The 16,245-nt window shown below is 38.0% G+C and overlaps 1 protein-coding gene across 1 annotated transcript in view; it reads right to left on the bottom strand.

Moving 5' to 3' along the window:
- LOC129718641 (uncharacterized) overlaps positions 1-16,245 on the bottom strand; it is a 304,221-nt gene that overhangs the window by 9,463 nt on the left and 278,513 nt on the right. The window lies entirely within an intron of this gene.

Genomic DNA, 16,245 nt, shown 5'->3' with positions numbered 1-16,245 from the left:
CGGCGGTGCGGTGCTGGTCGAAGATGCTGTCGATGGCCCTTAGTACGTTACCAGTGGGAAAAGTTTTGGTGCACTTTTTTTTGCTCTTCATTCGCTTATTTTTGGCAATGATAGTTGTGAAAGTTTTTCAATTTTGAACGAACTTTGATGTCAGTTCGGCTTTCTGCGCCCCAATGAACAGGGTCTCGATGGCCATGCATTGGTGGTTCAGAAACTGCATAGATTAGGCAGATAGTATGCACAAATTCATCCCTTTACTTTCGATGCTGATGGAGGGCTTGCAAGAAGTTGCAAATGAAATCATGATGTTGAAATAGATTCTGTGATAAGATAATTGCCAGCATTTATTGCCTCTAGGGATGGCTCGTACGATGATTAGTAATTGTTTTTTTTTATCAGTTTTAACTAGATTTATTAGCTTAAAAAATGTTCTCCTGTTGGATAGTTCTAATAAAGTTTACGATTTCTGATACCAGGATTCAGGTTCAGTTGCCTTACGAAGCCAGCCCTAGGGCCTTATGGGATACATACTCTATAAGCTTGCTTCCCGATGCCGGAAATTTAAATATGTGTTTAAAATTCCGTTCACCTTCACGGAGTATTACTAGTTTCATACAAGTTACCATTTTATTATCGCTCCGTGAGAAACCCAGTGCAACAGAAGCGAGGAAAATATGCAAATGTTTATAGCGCCCTAAGCGTTCAACTCCGTCGGATGATATGTACCGGTACGACAGTTCCACAACCGCTTCCTGGACACAGGGGATAATTGCATCTATTTTCGTACCCTTAACACGGACGATCCACACTCCTGTAGTACTGGGGGGAAAATTGTATTAGACAACTCGCTTTTCAAATAAATGCAGAGATCCAAATTCCACTCATTCACGCATAAATACCATGTACCGGTATTTTATGTAACAGAACTGGGTTGAAAAAATGGGTGAATTTAAACGGGGACATTGTTTAAAAACGACGTATTCTTTTTACCATTTGCTTGCTGCAGCTTTCTGCAGACTACGAGGGTGGGGCGTGTATACACATACTTTAAACTTTTTTGACTTGTATTTTATATAAATCAAATGTTGGATCATAAATATTTTAACAATGAAGTTCCGAATCTGTTGCTGAACCGCTCTGAAACGGAATGCATCATGCGAAGCAGCTGCTAATTGGTAAAGGATTTTTAAACCTGTTTTTGCGTAACAGGATGAAAGCCCCCTCGAGCTAGCGCTATAACGCTTTGTGTCGGCATGCCAGGTCGTCGTGGAAGCGCTTTCGAAACTCCCCTTGCTGAGACGGTATGCAGGAATACACGGGAGCGCCGCACAGTGGTTCCGTTTTCTAAGAAGGGCGGTCATAAATATTGTTTTCCTATGTTTTGAGTTCACGTCAATCTTAGTGTATTTTTCGATGCTGAATTCGAAAATCACATCTATTTTGTAGTATTTTCTATAGATTCGTGGACAAGGGTCATCTAAAATTACTGGTATCTTTTACGAACTTTGGCTTGACTACTATTTTTTACTATGCAATTTTCCAAACTTTTATTGTTCGATGCCAGAAATTTAATGAGTGTATACATATAAAAAAAGTGTGGTTTTCAATGTGTATTTGAAAATTAGGGTTATGTTTGGCTCACAACATTTATTTGATATGGTAATACATATTAAGGAAATTACAATGAACAAAAGATATAATTCACATAATGTCATGAAAAATGATAAAATAAAAATCTTTCTGCGTTCTCGGCTGACCACGAAAAAAAACTGTTCTCTCTTTGGTGCTGTTATCATACTTCGATAATGAAAGATAGATCTGCTCTGTTTCATTCAACCACGTGGCATATCTTTTTATGCAGTTGCTCTTTGTTCTATTACATTATTTCAAAGGAACTGATAATCGTGTGCAACTGTAATGTATTCGAGCTATTCATCTAGCTTCAAGTTACAAAAATCCCATAGTGATGAGTTATAGATTCTAAAACATTTTGTATCTTCTAATGAATTCTTCCAGATTTTCCAGCTAAAATTTTAAAGATATGCATTTTGTGAAATGTACATCTAAGCAATGAACCTAGAAATATATTTACGTTAAAAGGTATTCGTCGAAAAGTGGTTGCCAAATATTACCACCGAAAAAAACCCTCAAAAACAAAACAAAAACGAAGAATACATCCCAAAAGTGACCATTTTGTATTCTCTTCTCACAAACCAATGGGCAGGTCTCGGCAGCCAAATTGTGTTTTGGACATATATACGATACCTAACAAACATTTTGATGTATTGCTGTTACGTAAATTTGCTTAAGAACATTGTTGAATTGACAAATGAAAATACATTGGTGATATCTATTTATATCAAAATGCATCTATTTTACCGTTGGCTCAGTCGTTAACAACACAATACAACATTCTTAAAACCACAAAAAAAGGCTCAACATTCCTTGTTTTTAGACCTCCATATCAAAAAACCACTTTGGAATACTTAAATTCACTGAAAAGTGGTGAAATTGCACTTAACCTAATAGCACACTTCTTACAGCTGTTTAAAAGTGAAAACTATGCGCACAGTAAACAATTCCTTCGTAATACAACACAATAATTGATGCCATTGTTAGCTTCAGACTACAAAGGATGCTGAGAGGTGAAGAAATACCAAAATAATGAAATTTGATTTTTGGCTTTATGACCTATGGGGGAACCACTGTGCGCCGAACCATTCTGTCGGCACCAGAAGCCGTGAAGCTTTAGCGTTGGAAAAGCTTTTTTATAATCAGTACCGGATAAGCAAAGAGCTCGGATAAGGATCTGCAATTTAACTGCGGTTGTTCCGGTGTACCGAAAGGTGGGGGGGTGGGAAACGCAGACTATAATGCTTCGAGTCTTTTGATGCGTTGGATCGGTGCCTTGAAGTACATTGTTGGACTCAGGTTTTGTTGGTTATCCGTCTGGATAATTCACGGATTGTTTGCACAAAAAATCAAGTGGAATTAAAAGTGTTTACCGTCGTTATAAGGCAGTTTCGAAGACGTTTAAAATAAAGTTAGAATATGTAAACTGCGTTATTTTTTATGTCAGGAAATACAAATCAAATTTTTGTTTGTCAGGACTATATAACTATTCGTTAGCAGTTGAATGCATTTACAAATAATTTAGAGTGGGCGTCGTTATAGGGAAAAACAAAACTTGATAGCACAAAGCCAGAACCCACTTTTGAAGTAGAATACTTCTCTCAGGAAGTCCGGCTACATAGGGATATGAAATGAAAATCTAAAACCGAAAAAAGTGAAAAATATGTCCAATTTCAAATGCTAATAAATCGGTTATTATCGATGGATTTCTTTCGTTTTTACAGCAATAGATTGGAAAATCTTCTAAGATTCTTCCCAAATGAAGATAATTGTATTTTTTTTATTCACACTATTGTACTATTGAAAATAGTCAAGCCTTGTCAAAACGAAAAAATCGACCTTTGATTGGTCGTTATATGATTGCTTCCCGAGCACGGTCGACAAAATCATATACCTTGCAATTGAATCATATACCATGCTCTTTGGCCTATACAAGATCCTGTTTCAGCCGAAGCCGCTCATAATAGTTCTAGACAGCGACAGCAGCAGTCGTCCTCTCTTAGCAGCAGCACTAGCAGTGCAGTCGATACCAGCGATGGCGGAAAGCGGCCACAGCTGTGGCGTAGCAGTGGATAGCACACTAGTTGCAGCAGATTCCAGCAACGATAGCAGCTGGGCCAGCTGATGCAGGGACAGTGGATACCAATGGCAACGTAAAGCGGCCACAACTGTGGCATGGCTCTGAATAGCGAACTAGTTTCAGCGGATCTCAGCATCGATAGCGGCTGATGCAGTGAGGCACTTTAGTGAAATGCAGTCTCTGTGCGATAGTAGTGGGCACTAGTAAATGCATTCAATGAAAAGTTGACTTTTTTTGACAACACGTGAGCTGTCTAGTTTTGAGTGTTAAATCAGCTTTTCGCTGTTTACTTTATCACAACGAATACTTTGTTCGCACTCTCAGTGATAACGCAAAGATGTAATCGGCATCTTATCAGATACTAAATTGAACAACAAATTGTCTTTTTCAGGATGAAATAAAAACCTTATGATTAAAGCGTTAATGTTTTCTCTTGAGTAAATTTACATTTTTAAATTTGTAAAAGTTATGAATTTTACTTTATTTCCGTGCCTCAGAACGTACTGAATTCCGGAGTGATTCACGATTAGGGCGCAGCTAACAAAATGTAAACAAATGATTTTATTACACTATTGGTTTCGAAAAGACTTACGAAATTCATGGCTTCTTGCCATCCTTTCTTTTGTATAAATCGATAAAATTATTTAAATCAAGCATTTAGTGAAGGGCGATAAAGCAGTTTACCCAAAACAAAAGATACTTTGGAACTAGGCCCTTTACATTGTTTTGAAGCAACGGGCTTATTTGCGAAATATTTCGTTAACAGGCGACAGTAAAGGGCGGATCAACTTTTGTTTTCAAAAGAAAGGCGCATTTAAAGGGGCGCAACTGGCTCATTAGAAAAAGGTTAGAAGAAAAGCGCAGATTTAAGCCATAAATGCACAAATTTAAAGTAGTATTGTTAGGAAACTATAAGCCAGGTTTATTTTATGTCGAATTTTGGTATTGATGTTAATGTTAGTCACTTCCTTTGAAACTACGATTTTAAAATGTACTTGCAAATTTTCAAACTGATATTCCCCAATGTTTATCTTTTGTCAGTTGCGCCCTTATCGCAAATCACTCCGGAATTATCTTTTCCTTCAGTCATGAGCACGCCATCCGAAAAAATTTCATCACAAAATTTAAAAATTGTCAAGCCCCAACCATGACAAGCAACTTACTATATTATTGAAAATTGTCAGTCGTTGTTGAAGCGTAAAATTCGATTGATCTGATTGGTCAACGTTTGTATACTAGAAAAAATGACTGACACGCAAGCAGCCGGGTTATCTTTCTTGTAAAAGTATTCTACTTCAACCTTGCGGTCGTGACTTTGCACACAACATTCCTGTCAATTTTGTTCCATTTTCCATAATCGTAAATTTATCAAAAGTCGATTGGTTTTGTCTCCGCTTGGCTCTTGAACTCACTTTTTTTCATTTTCCTTTCTAGAGAGCCCAGAATGGCTTGAGCCATACATTTTAATGGTGTGTCAAGCAAATTCGAGCAGAATTCGAGCAGTTTTAATTCGTGATTTAACAATCAAAGAACAACGATAATTTTTTTTTAATAATCACGATTTGCTCAGAAAACGCAACATTTTTAAATGATATATTGGTTGATATTTTCAAGGGATCTGCATGAAAGTGAAAATCGCCATAAACGATATTTCACTAGCATGCAATATTCATTCTCTCTTCCTTCGGGTTTTCGTTGGACGCAAAAAAAAGAAAACCATCCGTTAGTCGCAATGAAAACGTGTTCGTTTGATTTTCACTGTTCCAAATTTTCCAAAAATTTATTTCCCTGAGTTTTGTTGTGTGAATTGTAATTGTGCAATAGACAATGGCATTCCCGGCTTCGCGGAGTCCGCTCTTGGATCAATTTGGCATTTTTTGAAAATCATTTCAAATTCAGTCATTTTTTATCAGATTAACGAGGTTTTGGCATCAATCGATCAGAATTTTTTTTTGCGGTTAAGTTGTTGAAACAAAAACAACCAATTGATTGAGACACTTTTGAAAAAATCAGTAAATAACATGAGTTGTCTAAATCCTACCGAGCAACCAATCACTACCTTATTTTCCAAGCACAGTCGACACTAAATTATATAACCGATCTGACTTTTGAACAACTTGTTTTTGTTGTTGTTGTTTCTTTCGCTTCAGTACAAACGCCACGCTTACTGGAAATTTATGAAAGGTACCATTCAAATATTCTACTATCATTTTCGTTGCAAAACCGTAGCGACACGGATGCTAGCTGCCAATCGTGAAAAAGTAGAAAAGTTATTATACACAAACTTGTGAATAAGCTTATAATTGAATTTTCGTTTTTTTAGTGTTAACTTTTCGACTGCAACCGGTGCAATATTTTAGAAATGTTTTACTTTTTTTGCTATTTCCTTTGCTGCTGCGATCCGCCCTCTTCATAAGTAAAGCATACTTTACAGTCCCAAGCGAAGTGAGAAATTTGACAAGTGAAAAGGTCCACATTTTCGCTTGCGAAATCTGTCGTGAAAACCCGTTTGTGGAACACGCAGCCTGCAGTTTACTGTTTAACTGAAGGGAAATTCACGAGTTTACACTCCGAGTGATTTGAAAATTAGCTGAAACGTGCAGAATATATACGCACGCAAATTTTCGTTTGCTGCTTTTTTCACTAGCGTTTGCATGCGTGAAAAAAGTAAACCTAAATAAATGAACATTTTGTATGAGATTTTCACTTCGCTTGTAACTTTAAATAGGGCTTAACTGAAGAAACCTTGATATAAAAGGTACCATTCAAACATTTTACCATCATTTTCATTCCCAAACTGTACCGGTATCATCAGACACTAGGTGATGATCGTTAAAATGAAGAAAAGACAAAATTGTACCAGACGGGGGGGAACTGCTCACTGCTCCATCATTCATCTCAGCCCGTATATTCATCTCATTCAACATGTAAACAAAATTAAAAACAGGAAAAAACGCATATTTTCTTCTGAAACCAATCTGATAATCCATGGAATGGATTCTTCTTAGTTCATTTTAGATTCCTCATAAAGTATAATCCTCAAAAACTCACATAAAAGCACTAAATTTGATATTATAGTCGGGCATCTACACTCGAAAACTCATTTAATTCAATCACCTGCCTCAGAAAACAAAATCCGCGCATCTTTCTATACGGCTACAACGGGACTCGTTCAGCAGCCAACCAAAGTTTTTTTTCATCACAAGTGGACCACTTTTTATTTCAATCACTAAACAAAATCACTCACTACACTAAGAATACTTCAATCTTTGAAATTTTCACCTCAAATTTCCTAAAACAAGCTTGAATTAGCAGAAATATATGAGATGAATTTCTACAATTCCTAAATTTCAACTGTATGTATTTTCATCTGTTTTCACTGCGTTGAAGAAAATCAAGAGTTGCCAAATCAGTTCCTGGTAATACGAAAAAATCATACTGAAAATATTGAATTATTCCGACATAATTGACATAAATCTACAGCACTGTGGTGGTTACCTAGGTTACCAGTTTTGCTCGTAAACAACTGCAGCGGATATCTGGGTAACCTACTACGACGGGCTACGGCTACGTTCATTCATGATAATGTGTTCCATTCATGATTAACAGTGTGATGAATATGGGGGCGTCGTGAGATGAATAATTGAGCAGTGATTCAAGTTTTGAGATGGATATGGAAGCGTTGTGAAAAATGGTTTTGTTTTACAAAATTTAGGATAAATCTAGCTACTTTTACTAAATATACAATGCTAAACGATTCCATAAGAGTAGGGTAACGGGGGTATTGTGGCCAGCTTTGGGAAGTGTTCGCACAGTTCATTAAAAACAAACACAATTTTTCAACATATATACCGACTCTATTATACCCTTGTTAAAAGCTAAGTGTCTATTATAATATACACCGTTCAACAATGCAATATATTGAAAAATATCAGAAATATCAAAATTTCTACGAAGTACTAAAAACATATTTTGGTCCACCAAATTTTTATTTTGGCCCACTTTTATATCTAAAGAGTTGTATGGAAATAGTTCGGACTAATTATATTTAAAATCATCATCGGTATTTTTCGAGCAAAAATAGTGGGTTTGATGAGAACATCCTTCTGCTGTGAATTTTTGTAAATTTTAGGCATTTAAAAACGAAATGATTTGGCTTATAGCGGTTTGACAGGCATTTTCATCCAATTTCATATCGTTAAATGTGATAAATTAAGAAGTAATTACCTGTAAATTGTCACAAGCTGCTTCTTTGTTCACGTGCAACGGCCGAACGGTAAACAAAGAGATGTCAAAACTTGGCATGGCCAAAATATGGTCGCTTCAGAAAGAGGGAAACATATTTCGGCCATGCGTTGAACCACTTTTTCACAACTTTTTCCAACATGTTAGAGTATACAAACTGTTTCTATGACATTTTATTGATGTTACTACAACAATGAAATGGTTTCAAAAGCATACATATTTGTTACAATAGCTTCCGGACGTGGTTGTGTATTTCCACTTCCTCTTGACTTTGGGTTGACTCAGCCATGACTTTGAATATGTATGAACTAATTCCAAAATAACACTACGTAGAGCCAGTTTTTCGCCGAAAATTGTAGTGTAGTATGTTTCTTACTGCCCATAATTCAAAAATTGGCTAATATGCCATAGGCATCAAATCGAGAAGAACGCATTTCAAAGTTTTTCGTCGGTACAACGTATTTTGACTGTCCATGACAACTTTATTATTGAGTTTTTTATATCACCCTTTATATGTGCTGGAACCTGGCCGTTGAGTTGATACAGAGAAACCTGCAGGAAAATTCCACCTGCCAAGTATTTTTCACGCAGTAGCCGTTTTTTCAATTATAAACGAAAGGTCAGTTGACAAACCGGTGTGCAATTTGGCTAATATCCATACGATGTGAATTATATTGTGCTCGTTGGTGGTGAAAATGGTTTTAAATTTGATAAAACAACACTGAAGCACAAGTGAGGATGAAAAGGACGACGAGACAATCGTTTTGTGCAACAATATAACAATATAACGAAAATATTATTATTCATGATAATCCCACTATCCACTTTCTAATTTTTTCTCATCAAATCCAAAACAAAATCTGAATCTTCTCTTTAATATTACTTTTGATCAAAGAGCTAAATCGCATTTTTAAGAATGTAGATTTATGACAGAAGGAAACAGTCACGCGTTTTGATCATTGGGTTTCGCGGCACAACAAATAAATTCTTGTTGCATTATATATTTTTCGTAAAAAAGTCAAATTTGATGCAATGGCCTTACGATCGCTTACTTGTCGCCAGTAACCGCAAGGCTACAACTCACTTTCGAAAGTTAGACGAAACAAAGTACAGTAATGATACACTGGTTCGTGAACACGCCACAGGCAGTGATGGAAACGAAACGAATATGATGCAATCGTCGTTTATCCATCACTTGTGCACTTCACGAAGTGTACAGGCCGGGACTAAACTCGAATCCTCTAAACCCATAATGAAATGATGATAGGGTGCATAGGTTTCTGGGAGAAAACAAACACATGACTAGACTACATCAGCTCTGAGAAGCGATTCGATCGTTGCGTTTGTCTCTCCATTGGCCGGTAGTTACGGGAAGAAAGGATAGCAACAGGAGAAAATCATGTCGCCTGAACAGCAGCAGAGGTGTGGTGCGGTGAGAGGGAATGTGTGGGGGAAGGAACTACTTCGGCAGCGGTTGAGTTTAAGCGAGAGTAGGAGGGCATACACTGTCATTGAAACTTTTTCTGACAAAAAATCATATTCATGAGTCAAATGAAAAAGGATATAACAAGTTCTGATCGCTCTCTGTAACAGAGACGAATAACTTCATATACCGAGTTGTGCACATTGAGAACCACGAATTGTGGTGTACACTAATGAATAGAAATATATCGTAAAGAGGAAAGCAAAAAGAGTGCACCAGCACCGATACTTTGTTTTTTTGCATACTGACGACTATCTCAACGCATCCTAGGCTTGTTTTATATGTATTCAGTAATCGCTAGAGGTGATTTTTTTCCTTCGCTGGCCACAGGTAGAAACATATTGGATAATAGCCAACTTCTCAATTATTTTGGATATTAGCCAAAATTGTTTCATATTTGCTGCCTTCCGAAATGCATTTTTTGACAATCGGCTTCCATAGGGACCTTGTTTAGGGTGTTTACCATCACGAGTAACTGTTTTCTCGATTTTGGTGAAAATGGCATATTAGCCAATTTTTGAATTATGGGTAGCTTAGGTGTGTTATTCAACGTTGCATGCATAGTTTTCTAATATTCATTGAAAATATCAGATAAAATGCGTAAGTAACAAGGGTGGGCCAAAATATGCATGTGGGCCAAAATACCCCCGTTAAGTTTAATCCGTGCATTCTTCGTGAATATCGGCTTAATGAGATGAATAATGGAGCAGTTCCCCTATCTGGCGGCTGTAAAGGAGTACTTGGTAGCTTGTGGATAAATTGTTAGGGTTAGACAGGCCGGACCTTTCCTCTAGCTGTGATAAAGTGGTGTTTGTATTGGTGGACAGCGGAGGCAGTCGTCACGGGATTTTTAGTTTAGCCTCGATCAAGGTAGGATTCACAAGCTGCGTGTTGTTATTGTTTACTCAGCGCGCTTTTTCGCTGCGTTTAATTTGTGCCCCGTGAAGCGAAGTTTGTTCCGCTTTTTTGTAAGACCAGCTAAGGTTGTTCCACTGGCCCGTGAATACGATTCCTTTTTTTTGCTCGCCGGATAGAGTAAGCTGCGCTATTGGCTATCCCAGGCTAAGAGCCATGGAGCAGTAGAGAAGACACTCTACCGCCGAAAACCATCCTTGCAGCTACCGGATAACGTTAGCTACAGGAGCGGCTTGACGAGGCACCGGATGTCTCCGTCCGGAATCAAATAACACTAACGGCAGCTAGAGGAAGGACAGAATAAACCATAAGTTGTTTGTATATTTTGTTTGTGTTTGCTTCTAAGTGTTCTAGCAAAGATCCGAAAGTCCGATAAAGGTACCTTGCCGCCCTGTCAAATAGGGTTTGCCGGGCGAAATTACGCAACTGCCTTTTGAAGTTGGTGATATAAGTGTGTAACCCCCACTAATAAGTGTTCATTTTTCGACCGCGGCCGGTGCATTTTTTAAAAATGTTTTATTTTCCTTTCCATTTGCTATTCTGCTGCGCTCCGCCCTCTTTCCAAGTAACTGACGAAACCTTGATATAAATGGTACCATTCGAACATTTTACCATCATTTTCATTCCAAGACCGTACCGGTGACATACGGACGCCAGATTTTTTTATTACAGTTTCACAGCGATAGCAGTTTTGAAAGCAGTTTCATTTAGTGAAGAAACGAATATATTTGAGAAGTTGCAATGCCTCGTCATATGAATATGGTGCATAAGCGAAATTCCCAGAAGCGTGCGAAAGATCGGCAGAAGACGATTTCTCCGAAGCATCGAAATATGGAAAAATACCGTAGTCCTCCGTCATGCGGTCGTTCCTTGGATACCACACTCCTACTATTTTCATTTTCAGTATATTTTATTGTGCGACCGTTACTGATGCGCGCGAAATATTTCATCAGATTATGACAACTCGTGGTAAGGATGAAAATCTGATGCATCTGAAAGTTTTCGAAGAAATTCGCTAATGAATACGATTTCTATCAGCACTGATACCAACATTCCGCTTCTGTTTGAAACTCTTTTCGTGTTAGATTGGTCACAAAAATTGTCATCTAATTCTTGACGTAGAATCAGAGCTCCGAAATCTCACAATCAATGCTTGGAATACACCTGAAATGAAGCTAAATGTACACTCACCCTCACCCTTTGCAGGGATACTGAATTGAATCTAGTTACCCTCACCACAAATTTAACGTTCTACTGATTCGGCTGGTGTTACTTTTTGTCATGCTTTGCCATTCATTCGTTCAAGAAAGTAATGAATGATATCAAACTTATAGCGCCTATTTAGTTTCGTCAGGCTACAGCAAGCATTGGGTGCTCTACAGGATGAAGCATGATTCTTTAAATTAGTGTTACTATAAAACCATTTTACAAAAAAAACAATGGCTAATAGTTATTTCAGCACCAGGAATTGGAAAATCACTAGCAATCTAGCGAATTTATAGAATTTTGAACAGATACTTCAGTCAAGCAAGCACAAAGTAGTTGATATTTGAACGAACGAGAGCTTCACACCGCTATCGGCACGGTAAAATGCTTTCGTCAGAGCATGCTGTATGAGGGATAGAATAGAATGAAATAGCTGGAAATATTGTACTCTGAATGTTCTTGTTATTCGCCCTCACACAGTTCTGTTACTTTTTCCAAACTCTGCGTAGAATTACGTCTTACGGCAACGTATACAGGGGTCCAATTTCAATACAGAGATCCAATTTCAAAAACCGAAAACATCGAGAGCGTCACGAAAATTGTCCGCTTTCGAACGTTTCAAACTCAGCCAGTTTCCAACCGATTTCCGTCACTTTTGCAGCAATCGATTGGAAAATCATCTAAGCACCCGTCTCATTGTTAGAACTATTGTACTATTGAAAATTATCAAGCCTCGTCGAAACGCAAATGTCGTCCTCTGATTGGTCGCTTAATACTTCTTTCCCAAACAAGGTCGACAGAATATACCCAGTTGACTAGGAATGCGTGCTTTGTATTTTATGTATAGTTCATTCCATGACGGTACCAATACCACACGGACGTGGCGAAGAAAGAAAAGCCGGATTTCAATTCCTGGCTGATCGCTCTGGGCGCGTTGATGCTTGAGCACCTGTCTATCTGGCGGCTGTTATGGAGTTTTCGGTAGCTGCAGAATTATTAGAAATGGCAGGCAATTCTACTAGAGAAATCGGCGAATGGTTATCCGAAATGATGATAATTAGGCAAACGTGCCAGTTTTGTTACTGTTATGAAATATAACAGCACCTTTTGGTGCTCTATTGAAGTAGTTAAGATTTTTCATCATGTGTAACAAACGTAAAACTGCAATTACAGCATTTGCAAGGCAAGAAAAATTCAACATTGCTTTAAAAATGTGTCGGTGGCCCTGAGAAGGGCCGGTTGTAATTTATACTTTTTTTTTACTCTCGCTTATTTACCGTCGGTCTAGTTCCGCCACTGTTGTGGCCAATCACCGACGCCCAGGGAGACGACTCCACACCCAGGACCCTAACTCACGACCCGTTTATTAACGGACCGGCGCCAACGGCTTTACTTCCTCATGCGATGGAAGGCGTGATCCCAGAGATTTTTCGCCTCAGAAAATCTTCCGGTGTCGGCTAGGATTGAATCTAGACCAGTTGGGTTGGTTGTGAGTGGATCACGCCACCTCACAACCATCGACACCTATGTCGGCGGTGCGATTCGAACCCAGGCGTCGAGCGTGGTTGGCGGAGACGTTACCAACCACACTAGGCCCCCGCTCTTATAATTTATACTTGTTCTCGTGCTGAATGGCAGCAGATAACAGAAAAGCAGCACTTACGCTATTGCGTCGTGAAACAAAATGGTTATAGTTTGACATCACAACAGAATTTCGACCTTCATACTCATGACTACCATCGGCAATATCAAACATACAACAACCTGCTTCCATTCGGCACGGGAACGGGAACATTGTCTCCTTTCAAGCCGCAACACGACACGATACAGTGTCATTTTGTTGCCTTTATGGGAGTCCCATCGGTCGATAGAACTGTCGATGTCGATGTACAAAAAATAATGTCGATAAGAGAACTGTGGGAACATCACATTAAGACGGGGCTATTCAGGAGATAGCTCTAAACCAGAAAAAAATTAGATTCATTTTTTGTACATTAGTATTGTGACATACGAAATAAAAATTTTCGAACGTTGGAGAATGGTATGACTTGAAAAAAGGAATGATTTATTTATTACGTCAGTGCGGATACCGTACGCGATTTGACCACGGCGCAATTTTTCGAACGTTGGAGAATGATATAACTGGAAATAAAGAAGTCACGCTTCTATTTTTAGTTATATCATTCTTCAACGTTCGAAAAAATTAATATGTCAGAGCGGATATCGCATGCGATCTGACCATGAAGCATTTATTTCAAGGCTACTGCATGTATTTGGAAGACCATAACGAATGGTTATTAATAAACTGCAACTGTGATTTGATGCTGCTGCAATTGCACAGCAGTGTGATGTTTATTATGATTCGTGGATACTGTGCGTAGCTGACGGTATATACTAAACAAATCCGATTTCAAACAGAAAAGTTCGACAAGTTCTGCTCACGGTGCTGAGTTCGTTTTAGAATTTTATAACACTTCATTAACAAAGATCATTTTTTGTGCATCCGTATTACGAAACTGGGACAAACTGTGTGAACTTGAAATTAAGGCGGGGCTATTCAGAAGATAGCGCTAAACCAGAATAAAATGAGATTCATTATGTCAGAGCGGATATCGCACGTGATCATGAAGCATTTATGAATTAATTAATACAATTTCTTTTTATTTTTTGAAGTGGAATACTTCTCTCAGGAAGTTCGGCTACATAGGGATGTGAAATGAAAATCTAAAACCGAAAAAGTGAAAAATATGTCCAATTTCAAATGCAAATAAATCGGTTAGTATTCGATGGATTTCCTTCGTTTTTGCAGCAATAGATTGGAAAATCTTCTAAGATTCTTCCCAAATGAAGATAATTGTAATTTTTTTATTCACACTATTGTACTATTGAAAATAGTCAAGCCTTGTCAATACTAAAAATTCGACCTCTGATTGGTCGTTATATGATTGCTTCCCGAGCACGGTCGACAGAATCATATACCTTGCAATTGAATCATATACCATGCTCTTTGGCCTATACAAGATCCTGTTTCAGCCGAAGCCGCTCATAATAGTGCTAGACAGCGACAACAGCAGTCGTCCTCTCTTAGCAGCAGCACTAGCAGTGCAGTCGATACCAGCGATGGCGGAAAGCGGCCACAGCTGTGGCGTAGCAGTGGATAGCGCACTAGTTGCAGCGGATTCCAGCAACGATAGCAGCTGGGCCAGCTGATGCAGGGACAGTGGATACCAATGGCAGCCTATAGCGGCCACAACTGTGGCATGGCTATGGATACTATGGATGGATGCACTAGTTGCAGCGGATCTCAGGATCGATAGCGGCTGATGCAGTGAGGCACTTTAGTGAAATGCAGTCTCTGTGGGCACTGTGATAGTGGGCACTAGTAAATGCATTCAATGAAAATTTGACTCATTTTGACAACACGTGAGCCGTCTAGTTTTGAGTGTTATATTAGCATTTCACTGTTTACTTTATCACAACGAATACTTTGTTCCCACTCTCAGTGATAACGCAAAGATGTAATCGGCATCTTATCAGATACTAAATTGAACAACAAATTGTTTTCAGGATGAAACAAAAACGTGATGATTAAAGCGTCAATGTTTTCTTTTGAGTTAATTTACATTTTTAAATTTGTAAGAGTTATAAATTTTACTTTATTCCCGTGTCTCAGAACGTACTGTATAACCTTTTTCTTCAGTCATGAGCACGACATCCGAAAAACTTTCATCTCAAAATTTAAAAATTGTCAAGCCCCAACCATGATAAGCAACCAACTATATTATTATTAACCCTCTTTGAAGCGCAAAACTCGATTGATCTGATTAGTCAACATTTATTTACTAGAAAAAATGACTGACACGCAAGCAGCCGGGTTATCTTTCTTGTAAAAGTATTCTATTTCAACCTTGCGGTCGTGGCTTTGCACACAACCCTTCTGTTTTTTTTTTTCAACAGAGTCAACTTAAGCACATCGATTGGTGCGCTTTTGACGTAGTACAGTGGAATTTCGATTTTATCACGGTCAAAAAAACATGTTCCGGTAAATGTAGCGAAACTTCGGTATCAAGGAAATAATGGAGTTTAGTATTTTTTGTTGCATAGCAGTGAAATCTAACGAAAAATACTAAAATTTATCATTTCATCCAGTCCACAGCTTCGTTGAATTCACGGGAGGATGTTTTTTTGACCGTGATAAAATCGAAATTCCACTGTAGTACGTCTTACGGCAACATGTATTGTAAAACTGAAAACATCGAGAGCGTCACGAAAATTGCAATTGAAATGTTTTAAACTCAGTCAATTTCTAACGGATTTTGTTCAGTAAAAATAATATACGAATAAAATATACGAAAAAATATACCGCTTCACACCATTAAATTGATTAACCTCAATCGAGTGTATTTCCGAACCTATTGCAAAAAAATTATTGACATAAGACAGGCTGTCGTAATTCTACGTTATCTTGCGGCCGTGTCTTATAAACAACCTCTTTAACTATTTTACAAAACATAAAAAAAATGAGACGCAAAATGTTCTGTTTTTCAAGATACAGTTTTTCAAAGAAACAATGTTTTTATACATACCTACGATAACATGGTTTTCGTGGTGTGTGGTGTAAAAAACGCAATTCAATTTCCAACACGATAAATGAAAAATTGGAAATCGTTGAATGTGTTGTTGT

This window comes from Wyeomyia smithii, chromosome 1, assembly GCF_029784165.1.
Source record: "Wyeomyia smithii strain HCP4-BCI-WySm-NY-G18 chromosome 1, ASM2978416v1, whole genome shotgun sequence".
Lineage (NCBI taxonomy): Eukaryota > Metazoa > Arthropoda > Insecta > Diptera > Culicidae > Wyeomyia > Wyeomyia smithii.
Note: the sequence above shows the minus strand (reverse complement) of the source record. Positions and strands in the feature narration are given on the sequence as shown.